Source organism: Ips typographus, unplaced genomic scaffold, assembly GCF_016097725.1.
Source record: "Ips typographus isolate SLU unplaced genomic scaffold, UJ_Ityp_2.0 IpsContig34, whole genome shotgun sequence".
In the NCBI taxonomy this organism is placed as follows: domain Eukaryota; kingdom Metazoa; phylum Arthropoda; class Insecta; order Coleoptera; family Curculionidae; genus Ips; species Ips typographus.
Window position 1 is genome coordinate 555,937 of NW_028098573.1, and position 22,315 is coordinate 578,251.

The 22,315-nt window shown below is 36.8% G+C and overlaps 1 protein-coding gene and 1 long non-coding RNA gene across 2 annotated transcripts in view; one reads left to right on the forward strand and one right to left on the reverse strand.

Annotated features, from left to right (window-relative positions):
- LOC145739682 (uncharacterized) overlaps positions 1–22,315 on the reverse strand; it is a 242,805-nt gene that overhangs the window by 112,537 nt on the left and 107,953 nt on the right. The window lies entirely within an intron of this gene.
- On the forward strand, positions 1,959–5,036 carry LOC145739692 (uncharacterized). Its single transcript, XR_014181177.1, has 4 exons — positions 1,959–2,027; positions 2,075–2,457; positions 2,694–3,421; positions 3,475–5,036. It is a non-coding gene; the product is annotated as an uncharacterized LOC145739692 (long non-coding RNA).

The window sequence follows — 22,315 nt, forward strand, 5'->3', positions numbered from 1 at the left end:
GTCCTTTGTTTTCTTTGGTGTGGGGAATTGCTTAATCCCTGCAAGTTTTTCTTCCTCTGGGCTTATTCCTTCTTTGCTTACTGTGTAGCCCAAAATCCTTATCTTTTCCTGCAAATATTCGCATTTACTTGGTTTTAAAGTCAGATTGGCTTCTCTCATTTTCTGGAATACTTTTTGTAATTTTGCTAAGTGTTCCTCTAAGTTTTCTGAATAAATAATAATATCATCTAGATATATTAGTATGTCCTTCCACTTTAAGTCTCTAAATATCTTATCTGCAAATTGTTGGAAGGTTGCTGGTGCATTGCATAGACCAAAGCTTAACACGTTGAATTCGTATGATCCATGTCCCTGTGCCGTGAAAGCCGTGTATTGTTTGGACGACTCTTCTATAGGAATCAGCCAGTAACCCGAGAACATGTCCAAAGTTGTAAAATACTTGGCATTTCCCATGTATGTGAGAATGTCATCGATTTGTGGTATCGGGTAACACGACTTTTTGGTGACCGGGTTTATAGTTCTTTTGTAATCCACGCAGAACCTCGTGGTGCCATCTTTCTTTTTCACCAGTACAACGGGGCTTGCCCACGGCGAGTGGCATGGTCTTATTACTCCGCAATTGAGCATTTCTTTTATTTGTGTGTCAATGATTTCTCGCTCGGATTGTGAGACTCTATAAGGGCGGCATTTCACTGGTTTATCTTCTGTTACTTATATTTTGTGCTCTATCAGTTGTGTTTTGCCCATATATTTTGGTGACTTGCAAAACACGTCCCCATATTCAGCCAGTAGACTCTCTAGTTCTTTTTTGAACTGCTTATCCGTAATGTGGTCCAGTTTGTGGTCCTCTAATGTCACTACTTCTTCGTCTATTCTCTGTGTTGTAAAGAGTGCTGTGGTGCTCAAACCACTGGGCTCTTCTAGCCGTGCCACCGTTGTGTCTTTGTAAATAACCCTTCTAGTTGGCCCTATGTTCTTGAGGGACAAAGATATAGAGGTTTCGCCTCTTTTTAGGTTGCATAGTAGGTTGTTGCGTACTAGCCATCCCTCGTTTTGTACTACCCTCATATCTGTAGACATGGGTATTTCTGGTGCAATTTCGATGGGTTTTTCCTCTCCTGGCTTCAGGGTGTAATCTTCCTTTGCTTTTAACTTAATTATCAAATGGTCATCGTTTTCTATATAGTTCGGCAGGGTGTTCCAGGAGCTGGTTACTTGTGTCCTGACCTTTCTTGGTCGGGGTACTTTATTCTTTGAAACCAGCACTGTCACACTTGTTTCCTTGAATACCTCATACAGAAAGCTTTTCAGCTTCTCCCAATCTGACTCGCTGTTTGCGGATGTCAGTCTAGGTATAGCCACCTTACTTATTTTATTTTGTATTGCCCACTCTTTCAACTTTCTACAGCAATGTTGGAGCGTATCCGAAGGGATATATTCGCTACCCTCTTCTTTTACTGTCATCTGTAGGGTATGCCTGTTTTTCTTAAACAAACTGACCATGCTCCCTATGGGTAGTTTTTCCGTGTTGTAATCTGCCAAATGGTCCCTGATGGCTTTTCCCACTCCTCTGTCTCTACTGGGAGTTGAAGAGACTGCAAATGCCCATGCAGTGCTGCTCGGGAGACTGAAGATGGACCCCGGCATTTCCTGGACCACCTCTGTCCAGCTTCGTGTTATGCCTGTTTTTTTGTTTGCAGGATTTCGCTTTCCTTCGAGCGTTAACACCAAGTCTTGATTTAAGGTGAGTGTATTAGATACTAAGCAAATTGCTGCCTGCATTTCTCTTAAGAATTCCACACCTAAAATGAGGGGTTGTGGTGTATTCTCTAATATTGTTGCTTTAATTTCTAATTTTTTCAAGTAGTTCCCTCTGAGCTCCAGTGATGCCATCGTTTCGCCTAGACTTCTTACTTTCTGGCCGCCTGCTGTCACAAGCAACGTGGGTGGGTCTCTAACTCTATGTATTTTGTTTACTAGGAGATGGCTTTTCACATTTAGCTCTGCGCCTGTGTCGATGATCGCCGGTACGTAACAGTCGTTTACAACAGCATTAATATACAGTATTTTGTAGCACGTCGGGCCCCGAGTGGAGAGGGTGACGGGGCTTAGTTTTGCCATCCCCTGGAGTTTGGGTGTTGCTGTCTACTTCTGCAAACAGCAGCGAAGTGGCCTATTCTGCCGCAGTTGTAGCATCTAGGCCTATTATCGTACGTTCTGGTAGATTGGTACTGTCTTCCAGGATTACTGGCCTGGTTCGTGCCATAGCCTTTCCTGGGTGGTGGAGGGGTTCTATCCTGGCGGGAATTGTAAAAGGGTGGCTGTCTTTGCCCTATTTGCCCATAGTCTTTCCTAGGCGGTGGCGGAGTTCTGTACGAACGGGTATTGTCAAATGGAGGTTGTCTTTGCGCTATTGGCACATACGCCTCCTCTTCTGTTTGACGCTGTGGTCTGAAGGTAAGTGGCGCTGCGCACTCTTCAGGAGCGTTGTCAATAGTGGCGCAAAGTTTTTTGACCTCGTCCAAATTTCTGGGTGGGTTATTGGTAAAATTTGTCAGCCAGTAGTATTTGGCTCTTGGTATGTCCCTTAACCCATTCTGAAAGATATCTAAGAATTCATCGAGGTCCAGGTTTTCCCTGTATTCCTCGTATAGTACCCGTAAATCGTAGAAAAAATTTTTTGTCTGTTCTAGGTCCCTTTGTTTCCTTTGCTTCACCTTTGCCAGTAGATGGCGACTGTGATTACCGTCGCTAAATTCTGTTCTAAATGCCTGACAGATGTGTAGCCAGTTGCTTTCGGGGTATGCTGCCTTATACTCTCTATACCAAATGTTTGCAGCCCCCTGCAGGTACGAGTGGAAGTATAGGATTTTTAGGGCATCGTTCCAACTATTGGCCACCGCTGTCCGTTCATACGTGCCGATAAATTGGGGAGCTGAATCGCTACCCAGGTTAAACGTCGGCGGGCTGATAAATTGAGGTAATGCCGGTGTTTTTTCTCCTGCCTCTACAGTCGAAATGGTAATGTCCGCCATTTCCCTTGATCTCTTCTTGCCTTCTAATGCTTTATCTCCTTTTTCAGGGTGTATTTGTGTTCCTGTCTCTATCACCGTATTTTCCAGATCGTTTTCTGGTTCTTGTGGCTGCTCCGTGTCTTCCCTTCTTGTATTTACAAGCGTAAGGGTTAGGTAATCTGTTTCTTGCATCCAAGGGTCTCCTACGCTTGAACTCCTGTGCCTTGGTTGAAAGGGGCTGCTAGGATTTGCTGATCTCAAGTTGTACGCTTTTCTCATTCCTGTTAGGGCGTACGGCTTGGTTTGGCCACAGATATGGAGATCAGTAGCCCCGGGATTCAACAAGGCGCCTCCACCATGTCACGTTTAGGGGGTAGCGCAGGAAGAGAAACAAGATTGTAGCTTAAGTATGTGGTGTTTATTTATTACTTGGATTACAATGAATAGATCTTGCCCCCAGAGTAGGAGGGCCGCTAGCACCGCCGCTGGCGGGACGCGCATGGAACACTTTCTGAGAGGGGGTGTGTAGATGCGTGGGTGTGGGGGAATGGGCGTAAGGCTTTCTTAAGTGCCGCCAAGCGGTACCCTCTCGATACGAGCTGGGTGCCCCTATGTCCGGCACGCCCAAAGGATTTACTTAAGGCTCTGCAAGCCCTCTTGAAGTGTCGCCAAGCGAAACCCTCTCGATACGAGCTGGGAGCCCCTTTGACCGACACGCCCAAAGGACTTACTTCAGGTACTGATAGGTTCAAGAGTTCGGACGGTCACCTCAGGGTTGCGTAAGAACTCTCGTCTTTTCAGCCTGGATTTCCAAGAAGGTATCGAGCCGTCCGGGCACTAGGAAGTTCGGACTGATGCTCGAAGACCGACCTAGAGACCAGTGATCTTCGATGGCTTGAGACGCTGATTAAATACCCACATCGTGACCCCAATTTGCCGGTCTTGCTGATTCAGCCAGTGCACTAGGGGAGACCGGGGCCCGACTAGGTAACGGAACATAGTGCAATTTATGTTGTTTGTGACAATATTAGGCCGGTGGAGGCAAATTTGACGTTGTCAAAAACTCCCACACCTCACAGCAAAACATCTCACTCTACAACGGAGAATTAGGACATTCTAGAACCCGACGAAGAAATTAATTATCTCTTTGAGGAACAAGAGAAGATCCAAGAAGAACTTCAACACACAGTTTGGAAAAACTTAAGGCATCACGCATCAATATCAAGTGTGATTACTACACTAATACTCACGGCAGTAGTAGCTATAATAGTCTTTGGAACTTGGCGATTTAGAAAGCATATCATCGCTAAAAAAGGATTAAAACCAAAAACTCCTAGGGCACCAACTGAAGATGAGGAAGAAGAAATCGAACTACGCCCGTTAAGAACCACAGGGCAACAACTGCCATCCTAAGATCAAGGTCATAAAATAAATACGCCTATTCATAGAATGTGGTCAACCACTTTATTAGCATATCATTGGTTCGACTATAAATCTGGACTTATAATGTTGGCTTAACATACGAAAGTTTCGAGTTGCAATATTTAGTTAGATTTGTGCGTAAGGAACCAAATTCCTTTAGTTAGAATTATACTACATTAACCAGGGTAAACTAGGGGATAAGATATCTTTATAATTCAGTTATTAGTATTCTATTGCATTGAAACGATTAAAACAACATTAAGCTGTATTTAGGATAAGATTCATGTGAGCATCAAACTGCTGTGGTTATATTGTTACAGAATCAATTTGCCGTCACTACAGTCATCAGGCAAACGACACCCATGATCAACACTGCAGAGCTGACCTAAGGAAAACACCTCGACCACTCGCCTCTCAACTTGAGAGTTGCCAGTATGTTAAATCTTCATTTAAACAATAGGTTATTGACATGACATGATTTAAGTGTTTAATTATTTTCAATATGGCTCAATCGAACTCATTAAGAAATAGTAAACATCCGCATAATGTGTTTGTACAAGCTATATTATGTAGGGCGATCAGTAGGCAGCATTTGCAACATCAGGTTTACAGCGACCACTAAACTGTTTTGTTTGTGAAACCAGTAAATATATTGTAACTTATATTTGTACAACAGTTTGAACATCACTAGTAAAACTGGTTAGTTTTAAGTGATTGTAGAAGTAGATAAATTTAGTATTTGGTTAAAGCACAGTCTTACCATTATTCAATTAAACACCCTCATTGATTTCTGTAAAAATAAAAATATGTTATTAGTATGCAAACGCAAGTATTAAATGATTAACTTAAATCATTTCTGGCATATTAAAAATAACTCCACAAATTTGCATTGTTTGTCTTAGTTTCACTTTGCCTTACTAAACTTAATCAAGGCTAAAGTTTGTCATCATTCGGATTATCAGCCGGACGAAGTAGAAATAAGCAGCGATGTTCGCTTTTGCTTTAGTCCAAGAGCTGATGTATTTTTGTAACTCTTTATTTCGTGTGGTATAATTCAAAATATACCATGTATCTGTCTTATTATTTTCCAAATAGTATAAAAATCAGCATAGGTAATAAGTAGTCTGTTCACATTTTGACCGTGCAATACAGTCTTTATTTGTCAATGTTCAATAAGTATATATAATATATATAAACAATCTTTATTTTCAATAGAAAAAAGGCTATCGACCACTTGGTCTTTCTGCCTATGTTTACAGTGGGATTTTTTATGGTTTTGGTATACATGTTAACTTATTTCTAATTATTTACAATTTATTTACAAAAAAAAAAATCTTAGTTAAAGTGCACTAGTAGGGTGGCAGTGGGAAAGAAGTAACGGGATTGTCTAGTTTGTCTTGTTATGCACAGTGGGTTTATTATTGTCCAGTTGTTTGGATTAGTCTTCCATTTGTTCTGTAGTTGTATAAGTCTGTCTGTTATTTTGGTCATGTTTGTACGTTCGTAGAGAAGTTGGTTGGATGGGTTGTGTAGTGGGTTTTCTCGGTGTCTTATTTTGGTGTTCAATAAGTATTTAGCCCAGTTTTGTTTAATAAAGTCTTCAATCAATCGATTTACTCATACAATGAAAAATCACGATATAAAACTCAAGTGTACACTTTTTAACTTTTATAATAACAATGGCCATTTTTCTTAATTATTCTCATATGCTAAAAATTTGCATGTCAAAATGAAATTACAATGATATTTATACATACGCCGTTTTTTAGACGCGTCGTTACCACGATGACTTAAATAACAAAGTGATCACCATCTGCCTGCCGCATAAGAAAAGAATTACATAATGAATTGGTTAGGTACGTACCTATATATCGCATTTTTTCATGTGCACAAAAAACAAAATATATCCTACTGTAGGATATTTCATTTAAGCAAGTAAAAGTAAATTATTTTTATAACTTAATTATGAGCATTTTGACTTTATCGGGCTTGTAACTTATAACTCTGAATTATTCAGCAGTTCAATATTTGTTTCAAAAAGTAGTCGTAGTCAGTCTGCTAGAAATCTGTACAATTTATTGTACAGGGTGGCTGCATTTTCGATGGTTTTACGGGGTATAGTATATGTAAGAATTGAGGGAAGAATAAAAACAAATTTCCCCGTACTAAACCAATTTAATGATTCTTATTCCAATATACCACTCTCTCTGCTGGTGAATATCAGAATGCCCTCCACTTTTCTGCCATCCCTTAACTAAACATCCTAAGAGCACCCGTCTCACAAGTATCATATTACATACCCCTATCTCTTATCTGTTACAATAATAATGCTAAGGACACTTAAAATAACTTAGCCTAGCAAATTCCCAAAGACGTCCTTTTACACCAATAAATATGTCGCCATCCAAGAGTGGTTGATAAAAGACGCCCTCAAGTACCACGAGCCCGTGTGAAGTTCTCACGGTAGGCTCGCCATCTTGATATGATTGCTAACACGGCCAACCTGACACGTAATTCGCTCTCGAATTACCAAGTCCTGTAACAACAGAAAAACCAGCAGGATCGTACGACAATTATTTAATCGATACAAGGGATGCCTGGTGCAATGAATGTGACAGAACAAGTTAATTCACCAAATAATAACAAATTAAAAAAACGACAATTAATTCGAATAAATGTAAAGCGTTCTGCTTACAAGACAATAAAAACGTACCAAGTGCAAAGCGTTATGCTTTCAACACATTAAAACGGTACTAAGTGCAAAGTGTTATGCTTTCAACACAATAAAACTGTACCAAGTGCAAAGCGTTATGCTTTCAACACATTAAATCGGTACCAAGTGCAAAGCGTTATGCTTTCAACACAATAAAACTGTACCAAGTGCAAAGCGTTATGCTTTCAACACATTAAATCGGTACCAAGTGCAAAGCGTTATGCTTTCAACACAATAAAACTGTACCAAGTGCAAAGCGTTATGCTTTCAACACATTAAATCGGTACCAAGTGCAAAGCGTTATGCTTTCAACACAATAAAACTGTACCAAGTGCAAAGCGTTATGCTTTCAACACATTAAATCGGTACCAAGTGCAAAGCGTTATGCTTTCAACACAATAAAACTGTACCAAGTGCAAAGCGTTATGCTTTCAACACATTAAATCGGTACCAAGTGCAAAGCGTTATGCTTTCAACACAATAAAACTGTACCAAGTGCAAAGCGTTATGCTTTCAACACATTAAATCGGTACCAAGTGCAAAGCGTTATGCTTTCAACACAATAAAACTGTACCAAGTGCAAAGCGTTATGCTTTCAACACATTAAATCGGTACCAAGTGCAAAGCGTTATGCTTTCAACACAATAAAACTGTACCAAGTGCAAAGCGTTATGCTTTCAACACATTAAATCGGTACCAAGTGCAAAGCGTTATGCTTTCAACACAATAAAACTGTACCAAGTGCAAAGCGTTATGCTTTCAACACATTAAATTGGTACCAAGTGCAAAGCGTTATGCTTTCAACACAATAAAACTGTACCAAGTGCAAAGCGTTATGCTTTCAACACAATAAAACTGTACAGCCGCATGCTAAAGTGCTTTCTATACATTGAATACGTTGTTCAACAACCGTTTTGTCACAATCACCCACACAGGCAACAAAAGCTCAAAAAGTTAGCGCAATTACCATCGTTGGGTAAGTTTCCCCCTAGTTAAGATTACTCTGACAGTTCGCCAGGCCACACTCTAAGCATGTCTTTAGCTACTACTCGCTTTCGATTTGATGCTAAATTTTTCAATTCGAATCTTTCATTTGGAAGGATCTGTATGATTTCAAAAGGCCCTTCGTACTTGCCGTCCAATTTCGACAAGTGGCTATTGCCCGATGGATGATAGACACAGTCACCTATCGCAAACTGCTTATTGGACCTCCTTTTTTTATCAAAAAGATTTTTGGCCAACTCTGCCTGTCGCTTCATACGATCATATGCCAGATTTCTGTCATTTAATAAATTTGTCGGAAGTGGTTTTAACGGAAGCGACTCTGTTAACGACTTGATATCGGGACTATTACCTTCGACCCCAGTCAACAAATAAACGGGCGAAAACCCAGTTGATTTTTGAACGCTTGTGTTGAGTGCGGTTTGCAGTTTATGAATTTTGTTCGGCCATTCTGACTTATTTTCGATTTCTGTCCTCAGTAAATTAATGACTGTCCCGACATACCGTTCTACCTGACCGTTCCCTCGAGGGGCGCTTTTAGCAATTAAGTGTTGTTGGATACCCAATTCTAAGAGTACCCCCTTTACCATTTTATCTGTAAAATTAGTACCTCGATCACAAATTAATGTTTTGGTAATGCCGAACATGCTGAGATGTGATTTCAATGCTTCACAGGTCTCAGGTCCAGACAACCCTTTTAGTGGCACCAAAAATAAAAACTTCGTAAACGCATCAACCAGAAGCAATAAATATTTAAAACCCTCCGTTGATTGCGGAAATGGTCCTACGCAGTCCGCGTGTACCGTGTGAAAAGGTATCGGTTTCTTATCAATAGGGTGAAGCTGAGCCTGTCTGGGACCGGTGTGACATTTATTGGCAATACATTTTAAACAGTGATTACAATATTTTTTGACAAATTTTGCCATCCCTGGAAACCAAAAGTAATGATTAATTTTAGCAAAAGTTTTATCCGGTCCCATATGGCATTGCTCGTCGTGAAATAAACGCAGCAACCCTAAACGACTACCTTTTGGTACAACAGCACGATAGACAGGCGGATCCTGACCCGGATTTATTTTACGAAAAAGGATATCATTCTGACAAAAGTAATCGGTAGTAAGTTTACCCTCGTTAAGCCTATTTATGATATCTTGTGTCTCGTTATCTTTCTTTTGGACTACTTTCAACCAGTTATTAGTTGTTAAAGTTTTAATTTGTGCTACTTCGGATTCAACAGCTGGATCCAACGGGTTTCTGCTAAGATAATCGACATGTTGAATATATTTTCCCCTGCGGTATTCAATTTCAAAATCAAATGACTGTAGAAATAACCACCATCTTGCCACCCGCGGTATTAATTCTTTTTTGCTCTGAGATAATTTAAGTGAGTTACAGTCCGTAACAAGCTTGAATTTTACACCAAGCAAATATACTCGGAAATGTTTGACAGCATAATAAACAGCTAATGTTTCTAATTCATAAGAATGATATTTTGATTCATCGTTGGTGGTGCGTTTAGAAAAATAAGCAATCACGCCCAGTTCATTGTTGGCTTGTCTTTGAAAAAGAATAGCGCCAAACCCAATTGAACTAGCATCCGTGTGAAGTTCGGTCTCTAAGACAGGGTCAAAAATTGTCAGAAATGGTCTTTTACTAAGAAACGCGCATACGTACGCTTTTGCAATTTTTTGATCGTTTCCCCACACAAACTGTTCGTTATTTTTTGTAAGCTTTGTAATGCAAGCTGTACGGGCAGCCATCTCAGGTATAAATTTCCGAAAGTAATTTGCCAAGCCCATAAACTGCCTTACTTGTTTCACGTTACAAGGATTTGGTGATTTTAGTAATGCCTCTACCTTGTTTTTCCCCGGTCTAATACCGCGTTCGGAAATTTCCTGACCTAAATATTCTATTTGTTTTTCAAAAAAGTGACATTTGGCAATATTTAGAGAAAATCCCGCGGTTGTGAGACAACTTAATACTCTATTTAATTTATCTAAACCTTCTGTTATTGACAAAGATGGAATTAAAATGTCGTCTAAATAGACCATAGCATCCCTATCTTTTAAATCCCCTAAAGCTTTGCAAATTGCCCGCTGGAAAACGGCCGGTGCATTTGAAAGACCAAAAGGCATTCGCAGATATTCGTAATGCCCATCGGGTGTAACAAACGCAGTTTTTTCTATGGAGGAGTGAGCTATCGGAATCTGATGAAACCCCGACGCCATGTCTAGAGTAGTAAAATATTTATGCTTCCCTAAGCGGTCCAGCTGATCATCAATCCTAGGCAACGGAAAACGGTCTTTAATAGTAATTTTATTAAGTGCGCGAAAATCGCAACACATTCGCGTGCTACCATCCTTCTTATGGACCAGAACTATAGGACTAGCATAAGGAGAAGTACTTTCACGAATAATTTTGTTTTCCAGTAGGTCCTTGATAATCAACTTGACTTTTTCGCGTTCCGAATGAGCCATTCGATAGGGCCGGTGATTAATTATTTTATCTTCTTTCAATTTTATTTCCAGTTCTGCAGTTGTTATTGGTGAAACGAAGGTACCAGTCGTTATGTTTTGTTCGTACCCTTTAAGGAGACGCAATAAATCACTTAGCTCTTGACCTTTTAAGGGTGTGTTTACAGTGTCCGGTGATACAGAAATGAAATTTACTGCTTTAGACATTGGCAACAGGTCATTTTCTAGGAACACACGCGTTCCACTATTGTCAGCATGGATTTGAATCCCGTTGTGTTTTAGTAAATCGCGTCCCAAGATACAATCCGGTTTTATAACCGATTTGTCCACAACAAAAAATTCAATTTCAAAAGCGGTACCGTCTTTCTCGACATTTAAAGTCGTTTTATTGTTTGCGAATACCGTGGTCCCTCCAATACCATTTAAAGTTAGAAAGGCGGCTTCTAAATGACAGTCTAGTTGTTTGACAATGGTTTCGGTAATCAAACTACATTCGGCTCCCATGTCAATTAAGCAATTTACTGAGACATTTTGAATTTTGAACGTAGTACAAAAATCACTGTCTAATTCAATTGAAAAACAATTTACCTGTCACGAAGTAGAAGGGCGGTCTCGCTTTAATTGGTAACAGTCATTAATTTGATGTCCGATTTTATGGCAGTAAGTACAAGAAGGCCTGTTTTGACTTTTATCAAAATTACGATTACTCAGATCATCAGAATGATCGATCTTTTGTCGTTTCGTACATTGGCGGCTAATATGCCCAGGTTCGTTACACTTATAGCAAAGGTTCTGCCTGAATTTAGATTCAATTTAAGAATTAAATGGGTTGCTTTGTTTGAGTTTACTGAAATCGTTTAGCTTTGGTTTTTTGTAATTTCCCAAAAGAGATATGAGTCCCCCAATACTGTCAAATTTACTATTAAAAGCGGCAGTTTTTACTTGGACGTCAGTAATATCCCCGATAACAATTTCACGAATGTGCTCATCAGACATGTCAAACGGTAAAGCTTTAATTAATGACATTTTTTTTCTGGCATACTCACAGTAAGAGTCCGCTTGGTCGCTGTTGTAGAGGCTAGCTTTTCGCAATTTGTCATTCAAGTTCCGTTTTGCTGGATATATGCTGCATAACTCCTCTTTGAAAACGGTCCAGGACTTGTTGGGGGGCTGCCAACTCGCAAACCAATCAGCTGCGTCACCTTTCAATCCGGAAGCACTTCTCACCACTAATTCGTATTCTGACCAACCGAACATATTCCCGAGTTTATCCATTTCGATGCACCACGTATTCACATCACAATCATCCGAATGGGGATCAAAATTAGGAATTGACACAGGCGTGGACACGACACTTTTATTGTTTTGCTCTTGAAGAGATTTCACCGAATTTGCAAACAATTGCACAAATTCCTCCATGGTTTAAAGCACAGTATCACTTAATGTAGTTAGCTGGAGGGTGTAGTTGTTCTATCCCACTTCTGATGTAAGAATTGAGGGAAGAATAAAAACAAATTTCCCCGTACTAAACCAATTTAATGATTCTTATTCCAATATACCACTCTCTCTGCTGGTGAATATCAGAATGCCCTCCACTTTTCTGCCATCCCTTAACTAAACATCCTAAGAGCACCCGTCTCACAAGTATCATATTACATACCCCTATCTCTTATCTGTTACAATAATAATGCTAAGGACACTTAAAATAACTTAGCCTAGCAAATTCCCAAAGACGTCCTTTTACACCAATAAATATGTCGCCATCCAAGAGTGGTTGATAAAAGACGCCCTCAAGTACCACGAGCCCGTGTGAAGTTCTCACGGTAGGCTCGCCATCTTGATATGATTGCTAACATATATATGTATAAAAATACCCACAGTCGAAACAAAATTTGACTATGTTCATATTAACATGTTTCATGTCGTTTATAAACAGTTTTTTTTAACTTCTACCTTAAAAATAGTAGAAAATAGAAATGGCCACTTTTCTTATTAAAGCGACGGTAGAACTGTTTGCAACTTAGATTTTTTTAAATTATAGGATGTATTAAATATATTTAATTTTCTGATGTTTTAGTTTATATGATTTCCGATTGTTTTGGATTGGTATTTTAGATATTAGCATATTTTTAACTTAGCAAACGACTTTTTTTTTAAATAAGTTTATTAACCTTTACAAACTTATATGTTTTAATATACTGTTGAAAAGGTAAAAATCGACAGAATTAAATGACGTATTACAAAACACTTAAAAAATGCAAGAACTGAAACTATTAAACGGACAAAACACTTTAGATCACTGACATACAAAAACCGCCACACAAATATACTAATCCATCTGTAGACCAGTTCTAGACTACGGACACTTACTTAGAGCAAACGCTACTGACAAAACTAAAAGATATACTCAGACTACGGAAAATTGCTCTAAGACTAATAACCAAAATAAGACACCCAGAAAACCCACTGCACAACCCATCCAACCAACTTCTCTACGAACGTACAAACATGACCAAAATAACAGGGAGACTTATACAACTACAAAACAAATGGAAAAATAATCCAAACAACTGGACAATAATAAACCCACTGTGCATAACAAGACCAACCAGACAATCCCGTTACCTCTTTCCCACTGCCACCCTACTAGAGCACTTTAACTAAGACTACTTTTTTTTTTTGTAAATAAATTGTAAATAATTAGAATAAGTTAACATGTATGATAAAACTATAAAAAAAATCCCACTGTAAACATAGGCAGAAAGACCAAGTGGTCGATAGCCTTTTTTCTGTTGAAAATAAAGATTATTTATATACAGGGTGGACCATAAGTAATGGGACATAGAGCTACAGCATATTCCTGACATCAAAATAATACGATTTAGCTGAATTGTCCTATACCGAAAGTTAATATTAAGAAAGATACAGGGTGTGAAAGTTGAAATTTTATTTTAGCTTTTTTGTCATATCTTCACGGTCTTTTGATATAAATTACTGAAAGTTGGTATAAAGGGGTTTTGGCAGGCGTAAAATACGATGCTTTCATTTGTTTTGTAGTAGCTGATAGGGGGCGCTAGCGGTAACCATCTCCGTCCCTTCAAGAGGCTCAAACTTTTTTTTACGGAACTAAAACGGCCATATGACTTCAAAATATGATTCTAAGATGTTTTCTACGTAAAAAAGGTATACTTGCTGTAAGTCTTAGAAGTCGACAGTTTTCGAGTTATTCAAAATTTTATTATTGCATGCATTTACATGTACAGCAGATTTTAATTACTATTTTTTTTTTAAATTCTAAGTAGGATTTGATACAAAAACAAAAAGGGCGTTCATAACAACTAGCTTTATTTTAAAGTTTCCAAACATTTTTTAAACGGTCAAATTTACATACAGAAACTGTTATGTGTGTAACTTAAGGGTATACAGCACGTATCGTATTAACATACGACAATGCATGCAATAATAAAACATTAAATAACTCGAAAACAGTCAACTTTTAAGACTTACAACAAGTATACCTTTTTTACATAGAAAACATCTTAGAATCATGTTTTGAGAGCATATGGTCGTTTCAGTTCCGTAAAAAAAAGTTAGAGTCTCTTGAAGGAACGGATATGGTTGCAGCTAGCGCCCCCTATCAGCTACTACAAAACAAATGAAAGCATCGTATTTAACGCCTGCCAAAACCCCTTTATACCAACTTTCAGTAATTTATATCAAACGACCGTGAAGATATGATAAAAAAACAAAAATAAAATTTCAACTTTCACACCCTGTATCTTTCTTAATATTAATTTTCGGTATAGAACAATTTCGCTAAATCGTATTATTTTGATGTCAGGAATATGCTGTAGCTCTATGTCCCATTACTTATGGTCCACCCTGTATATATATAAATGACGTAACAATATATAGGGTGTTCCATTTAAAAAAATGTAACTTACTGCCGTATGTCCAAAACTAAACGTAATAGAAAACAACTGTCTACGCCATTGGATTCTACGTGAAAAGTTGTACCGGAAACCGTTTTATTTTTTTTAATAACTTTTATAGTAAATGAAATACAGAGGAGGTTCAAAAATGGCCAATTTTCAAAAACCCCCCGTATCTTTGAAACAAAAGAAGTTTGCGCAGCCCACTCTTCGCCAGTCATCTCAGCTCAGAAAAAAAGATCGGAACACGTATGCTACTTTTTTTCTATCTATTACCGTTTTCTCTGTACCCCGTAAAACCATCGAAAATGCAGCACCCTGTACATCGTAATGAGACGATCCTATAAACGGAATTAAGGTAAACGATTAAAGCAACTAATACGCAAATTTCCAGGATAACGTATAACCGGTTGCTGTCAGGAATAGGAATCTCCGTTGCCTGAAAATGTTGACAAGTTTAGCTACTTCATATGGACCTTTTTATATCCGAGTTTAAAGAAGGTTAGTATCGATTTGCTTCAAAGACCCAATTTTCAAAACTTAATAAACGTATGTATAAGGTTTAGCATACACACAATCATTTCAGCCTGCTACTAATTTCGTATTCAACGAGTATTTTTGGTTTGTTTCTTAAGAAAAATTCATGCACCGCCCTCACATCGATAACAGCAAATAGTTTTGCGGTGTGGCACTAAAACAAATCTCTCAACATGTACAGACCTTTCTGTATCAGAAACTTCTCAACTGAGAAGGGAAAAATCAGAAACAACTACTTTGAGAGCTAATACTCCTACCAACATTGAATTACACTGTTTTTCCTGTTGAATTCTTGGGTATTTAAATTACTCCTTTATAAAAGATACCAATATTTTTTCATTGGCAATTCAATAATTATTTTATTTAATTACGAATCTTGAGCTGGACATCTTCGTATAGTTGCTCCAAAAATAGTTCAACTGCATGTAAGTCGAAACTTTAGTACTCATAAAACTCATTACAATGGGTCGGTTAAAGAAACAAACTCTATGTGCCACTTACATAAGAAGGTATTACGCTCAGTTAGCGTTTTTCACCTTAATTATTTAACGTAATAAAATTCAGCTGAAATAAATTAAAAGTAAAGTCACATTATCGTGATGTGTGGGTATCATTTATCATTCGTATTAAAAAAAAAACTTGGGTCACTTTTTAAATCAGTTGTCATTTTTTCCATAGTAAAATCAAATTTAATTATGCTTAGCCAATACAATATTTCTACTTGTTATTCCATGTAGGTAAATTTTCATGTGCATTTAAACAAAATAAATATTATAACATTAAAATGTATCAATCAGCAGTTTCTTTATCGACACTTTCGCGGCGATGCGACGAGACGAGTGCAATAAAGCAAGTCTGTCACACCGGCACGCGGCGTCAAATAGAACTAATTAGTCTGCTTTACTTTATTTTCCACTAATGTCGCGATTTTTGCAAGCAACCAAATAATAACCTTCGATTTTTTATGTACTGTTTGTTTTGAACGGTGGAAACATATCGAAATCCTCTTTTAATTTCTTCACTGTGCTTTTTTTTAAAAGCGGAGACTTACACATAATAAGTAAAAAATTATTTGTCGACAATTAGAAGTTTCATTTACCGCATCGGCACATTTTTTGTCGTTATCGGGAATGCTTGACTTCGACATCGAAATACCACAATCCGTTGTTTTACAGTGTGGATTTAATTTTTAACTTCCGATTTAGAAGACATGTAAAAATTAATTTAATAGCATGCTACAGTATGTAAAATTCAATTTTTTCTCCAAACTATTTGATTTTTTAGCTTAACTTTTATACAAACTTCTACTAAATAGAAATGCTAAAAGCACACATTTTGCTTTGAATATTGTAATCCACAAAATTCGTATACTGGGAATGTTATATTTTTTAATTCGACTTGGTCAGCTGTGTCTCTATTTTGGTGTGAAGTTTTAGAGTTGATTTAAACATCGCAACTTTTCTTCGATAATCAATATTATCGATTTCATTTATGTTACTTCTCTGTAAATTAGGATGTAACATTTTCGATTGAATAGGAAAATCGGACTGAAACTTAGCATTTTTTGATCCGCCTTTTTCTGAAATGCAAAACATTGAATCCTTTGTTATATTTGTATTGAGTGATTCATTAACATCGAATTTACCTATAACAGAATGCTTTAAAATACCAATGTGGACTATGTGGTCTCCTAAAATACCTGCCCAAACATTAAGTTTTTCGGGATATTGGGTATGGGTATTCCTAAACCAATGTGGATTCGTGTCTGACCAATACCTACAGTTATGCCTGTTCACTTTTCCATTCAAAAAAAAACATACACTCATCACAGAAGCAAATATTGTACAACAAGTTCACGTTGTTTGTCAGATTAGTAGACATAATTTCACAAAATTGTAGTCTTCTATCATAGTCATCTTCGTTTAATTCCTGAACCAATTTTACCTTGTATGGATGAAAATTGTGTTTTTTTAAATTCTCCATACACTGCTTGTCGAAACATCCGATGCATGGGAAATTTGATTTAAAGACTGATTATTATCCATTGCAACGTGTCCCAAAACAGCAACTTCAATTGGTTCATTAATAATTTGTCTTTCAGGTTAATGTTTTTTGTTTGTCACTGAACCAGTTTCCATGAATTTTTGCATCAACTTTAAGACATTCTGATGACCAATTAATTTATCTGGATGGATTGCATTGAAAGCGCGCGCGGCAGCTCGTGCACAGTCGTTATGTTTGAATTAAAAACGTACAATTTCTATTCTTTCGGCAGTCGTGTAAACCATATTGACAATGTTCCTTCAAAACGAACTTACAAGTTGACCGACTGATGCAAAAACATGGAATGGAAAACAAGTATTCGGTAGTGTTATCAGCAGTTTGACCAAAATAACAAAAAAATGTTTTTATTTTTTTCTTTGGTCTCAATTCAAAGCAAATGTCCAAATAAAATAGTGCAATTAATTCCTTATGAAATACCCTTTCCAACGATGTGCCACACAGGGTATGGTGACATTTGAAAATTTAGTGGGGGAAAATTTTATGGCGGCAAAGGGGCTAATGGCAGAAATTCAAATCCTACGTAAAAAGATGCCCCCCTTGCAATCTTTGTTGACGTGTCTTAGCATTTTTTAACAGAGAAATTATTTTGGAAGATATTCAGGGTGGCTACTTTTCATTGAAAAACCCTATATCAGGTGTCCAAGAGCATCCTGGACATAGGAGATTAACATGGGAAAACGGTTTTGATTTTTTTGCGCCTGTACGGTTGATTTGATTGAAAAATCGTATTAATGAAAGTTGTAGTACCTATCACGGACTAATTTTCTGTATTTTTTTCAGATCTCTAACTTGGGCCCTTTCGTCGTAAAATACGAACAAAAATGCGAAAATTTTAACTTTTTACCTGCACTGTATAAGCGGTTGTCAAGCAACCGTACCAGCAACAATGAAATGTTTACCCGTTGCCCGACAACCCGAAACGTTTAAATTTTCTCATTTTTGTTCGTGTTTTACGACGAAAGGGCTCAAGTTAGAGATCTGAAAAAAATACAGAAAACTAGTCCGTGATAGGTACTACAACTTTCATTAATACGATTTTTCAAAAACCGTTTTCCCATGTTAATCTCCTATGTCCAGGGTGCTCTTGGACACCTGGTATATAAACGAGCAAAATCACGGATATGCTGATTTTTAGATAAATTCACAGTGATGTACAAGGTGTCCCGATTTATAGTGTTTTCACAGGAAAACCTTATTTCCCGGCTAGATAGTAAAAAACTACTATACATGTCAAGAGTTCAATTTCAAAAAAAAATAATGGCGAAAACCGTATTTCCATACCTTGTCAGTTTGCGACGCTAGAGGGAGTATTTCAAATTTCGCCCATTTTGAAATCCTTCTTTTTTTATTAAGATAATAAAGTTAGGTAAATTTTGAGGTTTTTGTATAACAGAAGATATTAGCAAAAAACCAAGCGCGCCATTGAAATCACATCGAAAAAGCACTTTAAGAGAATTTGTGTGTTTCACATCGATATTCTAATAAACAAAACAGTGGTGAGGAATTTTCAAAATCGGCAAAATTTTGAACAAAAATTGCGGCGCCCTCTAGCCTCGCAAACTGACAACATGTAGATATACGGTTTTTGTCATTAATCCTTTCTCCAAAATCGGCCTGTAGGCATGTATACTAGTTCTTCATATCTACCCGGGAAATAAGGTTTTCCTCATTAAGCCCAAGAATAACCAACGGTTTTCGCCATTTGCTTTGTATCAAACTTAAGCTTCAGACACCGACATCAGTTTATGCCTATCTATATTAATAAGAGCACTTCCCATTGGACCACCCTGTACAGACGATTCAATATTTACTTACCTGACTAAAATTTTCATACATTGGATTTAGAAATATTTATTAAAAACTTCATGATTGTGTATATTTTTGTGTTTAAACAAATTATAATATGAGCTGTCGTTAGCTTCAATCATTGTTGTCTATCTAATCTGATTAAGATTGAAAACAATGGTCTACTAAGCCCATCCACCTACGTCAAGGTCACACAGCTCCATGGAAGGGAAACTTTTAGATTAGAAGTAGGTTGATTTTTAACCTACTACTTATCTTTAAATATACTTTTATGAACAATTCGATTTTATCTTAAAAAAAAAATATTGCAATTATAGATTGTCAAAAAATTATACTGAACCTTTTAAGTTTCAAATTTGAACAGAGTTTTATAAAACAATATGTTAACATATGCAATCTTTTTTCTTTTAGTAAATATAACCCATTCCAAGCAACAGAGTCGTAAACCACATTTCTCCACTTCCAACCAAATAACGCTAAGACTAGTGTCCAAATGAACAGCTCCAAATAAACAAGCAGCAAATCCTACAGCCAACAAAATACAAATATGCCGAAACAAAATTCTAATAGTGCACCGAAAATTAAAAATTAGAACGAAACACACGAAAAATACATAATATACATATGATTTTGAAACAAGAAAAATCTAGAAAGAAACTGTAGCGTATATTGACAATTATTTGAAAGGAAAGGAACCAAATTTAGTAACTATCTAAGTTAACCTTGAAGTCATTACCTGTAGAAAATTTTGTCACCAACTCAAATTCATCACCTTCCCACTGTTCGCCTTTCTCAACTAGCTTTATACAGCTCGTCTGGAAAATCTTGTCTAAAAGACAACTTATTATCAGTTTCCCTTTTAGTGCGTTTTTCCCTTTTGCTCTTTTCTCCAAATCCTTTGCGACTGAAATTAAATTCCTGATTTGGTCCTTAGTTCGTAAATGGCCGAAAAAATCAGTTTCCAGACAAGTTCTTAAGCTACTAGGCCGGTCATTGACATAGTAGCGATGGTGTCTGTGATCATTCACGATCCCGAGGAAGGTTAGATTAACGTCGGTAAACACTATAGATTTGCATCCTCCTACTGTACACAACCACACAATTTTGTTTTGGTCTTCCGCCGCGATTAATTTACCAAACCAATTTCTCTTATAGGAAACGCACCGTTTTATTTTTCCGTTTATATTTTTAGGATAGTCTTTGAGAACGGTATCCGGCGATCTTGTAGAGTTGCTTAGACTAGACATCTTTGCTGCTCGACAAAAGAAAAACTGAAGTCCAGCTAAAGAGATTCTACATAAAAGGACAGGTAATAAAATAGGTGGGGGATAACTCAGGTATAGAAGAAATAATGCAAAACAACTAATGGTGTCATTCTAAAAAAAAAATACTTTTAACATTTATGGCGGGTCATAAAGATAAAGAGATATTAGAATTTGGCATCCGTTAGAACCGGTTTTGCGTCGACCAATGTATTAACAGACTTTTTAAAGGAACGAAAACCGAATGCAAATTATTTCGTTAAAGAGCCAGGGTGTTACAAATTCGAGGCATTAGCATTGCTGCTCTCAGATACTATTGTTGATACAGCTTTAGATAAATGAAGGAAAAGTTGTGCATTTTATTTCTTAATAATTTAGTAAAAAAAACAATTAAAAAATTTTCATTACATCCGCAGATATCCGACAGAAACCGAAAAAGTCTAATTTATATTTTATTTTTTTACCACTTTAGAAAACCAATGGCACATTCTGGAGGAACTTTTTTGTGCTATTCAAAATATTTTAAGTTTTCAGACCCGACGTTTCGTTTTTTAGATACCATCATCAACTTTAATTTTTCAAATACCCACCTGAACTTTTTATTTCGTTTTTTAGTAGCTACGGACCTTCCGAAACTAACGATGTGTCACACTAGTCAAAAAAATATACCTAATGTTTTACGTACTTGGTACATTAAGTTTTTTAACTAAATTAAGCAAATGAAATTGATATGTTGTCACAATGAGTAGATAATTTGGTTTGATATAATTTAATAATTAGGTTTATTGCTGCTTCGAAAAAGAGAGAGAGTTTCTTATGGTACTTTTCATTCGTTCAAAAAAAAAAATGTTTTGGGTTAATTATTTATTTTTTTTACGACGTATAATTTTGAGTGATTACAGCACCTGTTTTGAACGCGGGAAGGACTAGTTCCTGTCTAGTTTCTGCTTGCTAGGGCTAACAAATTGGGAAGTAAATAAATACCTGCTGTACTTACCGTTCAGCCGAACGGGAAGTAACATACAGGATTAAAGGGAATTTGTTAGAATATTTTCATTTTATTTAATAATTCGGATGATATTGTTGAAGTCGTACAAAAAATAGTGTAAGCATTACGAACTAATAGCTTTACTGATCTCAGACAAATTAGAGGCTTCGCTCAGCCTACAAACTTTGTCATCGATCAGTAAAGCTTACTTACTGTTCTTGATACTTAATATACTATTTCAGATGTTTGAATTCGAGGATGAGTTTTGATAAAACAGCTTAAACTTTATTTTTGGCATTAAAAAGGAAAAACCTAATTAGTAAATCATATCAAACTAAATTATCTTCTCATTATGACAACATATCAAATTCAATTGCCTAATTTACTTAAAAAACTTAAAGTACCAAGTGCGTAATACACTAGGTATATTTTTTTGATAAGTGTTACAAATAATTAGTTTCGCAAGGTCTGTAGCTACTCAAAAACGAAATAAAAAGTCCAGGTCCGTAATTGAAGAATTGAAGGTGATGATGGTATCTAAAAAACGAAACGTCGGAGCTGAAAACTAAAACTATTTTCTTGAAGAGCACAAAAAAGTGCCTCCAGAAGGTTCCATTGGGTTTCTAAAATAATCAATAATAAAGTGGTAAAAAAATAAAATATAAATTAGACTTTTTCGGTTTTTGTCGGATATATAATTTTAAATAATATAAACAGCTTTAAAATTCGGAAATTTTAAACCTCGCGCCAAGCGGTCGTTAAAAAAATTCATATCCGGCCGTGCTACCAACCTTTCAAAATCATAACAAATCGCCGTCTGTCATTATCTAATCAAAACATTCAAAACTAGTTTATTCAGTAATAATTTTGAGTTAATACCCACATATTGCAAAGAAAATACAAATAAATCGTGATAAAGATACTTTATCAGTAGCCACAGCCCAAAAATCTGGTAAGTTGCATTTATAACCTCATTCAATGTCTCTACCCAACTTAATTATTTTGAAGCTAAGTTCTTTAAGAAAACGCTGGTTTTGCTTGCAAATATTTAATGAGGACGACCGAATCACCTATCTCAAGCCTCTTCATAACACTTCAAAC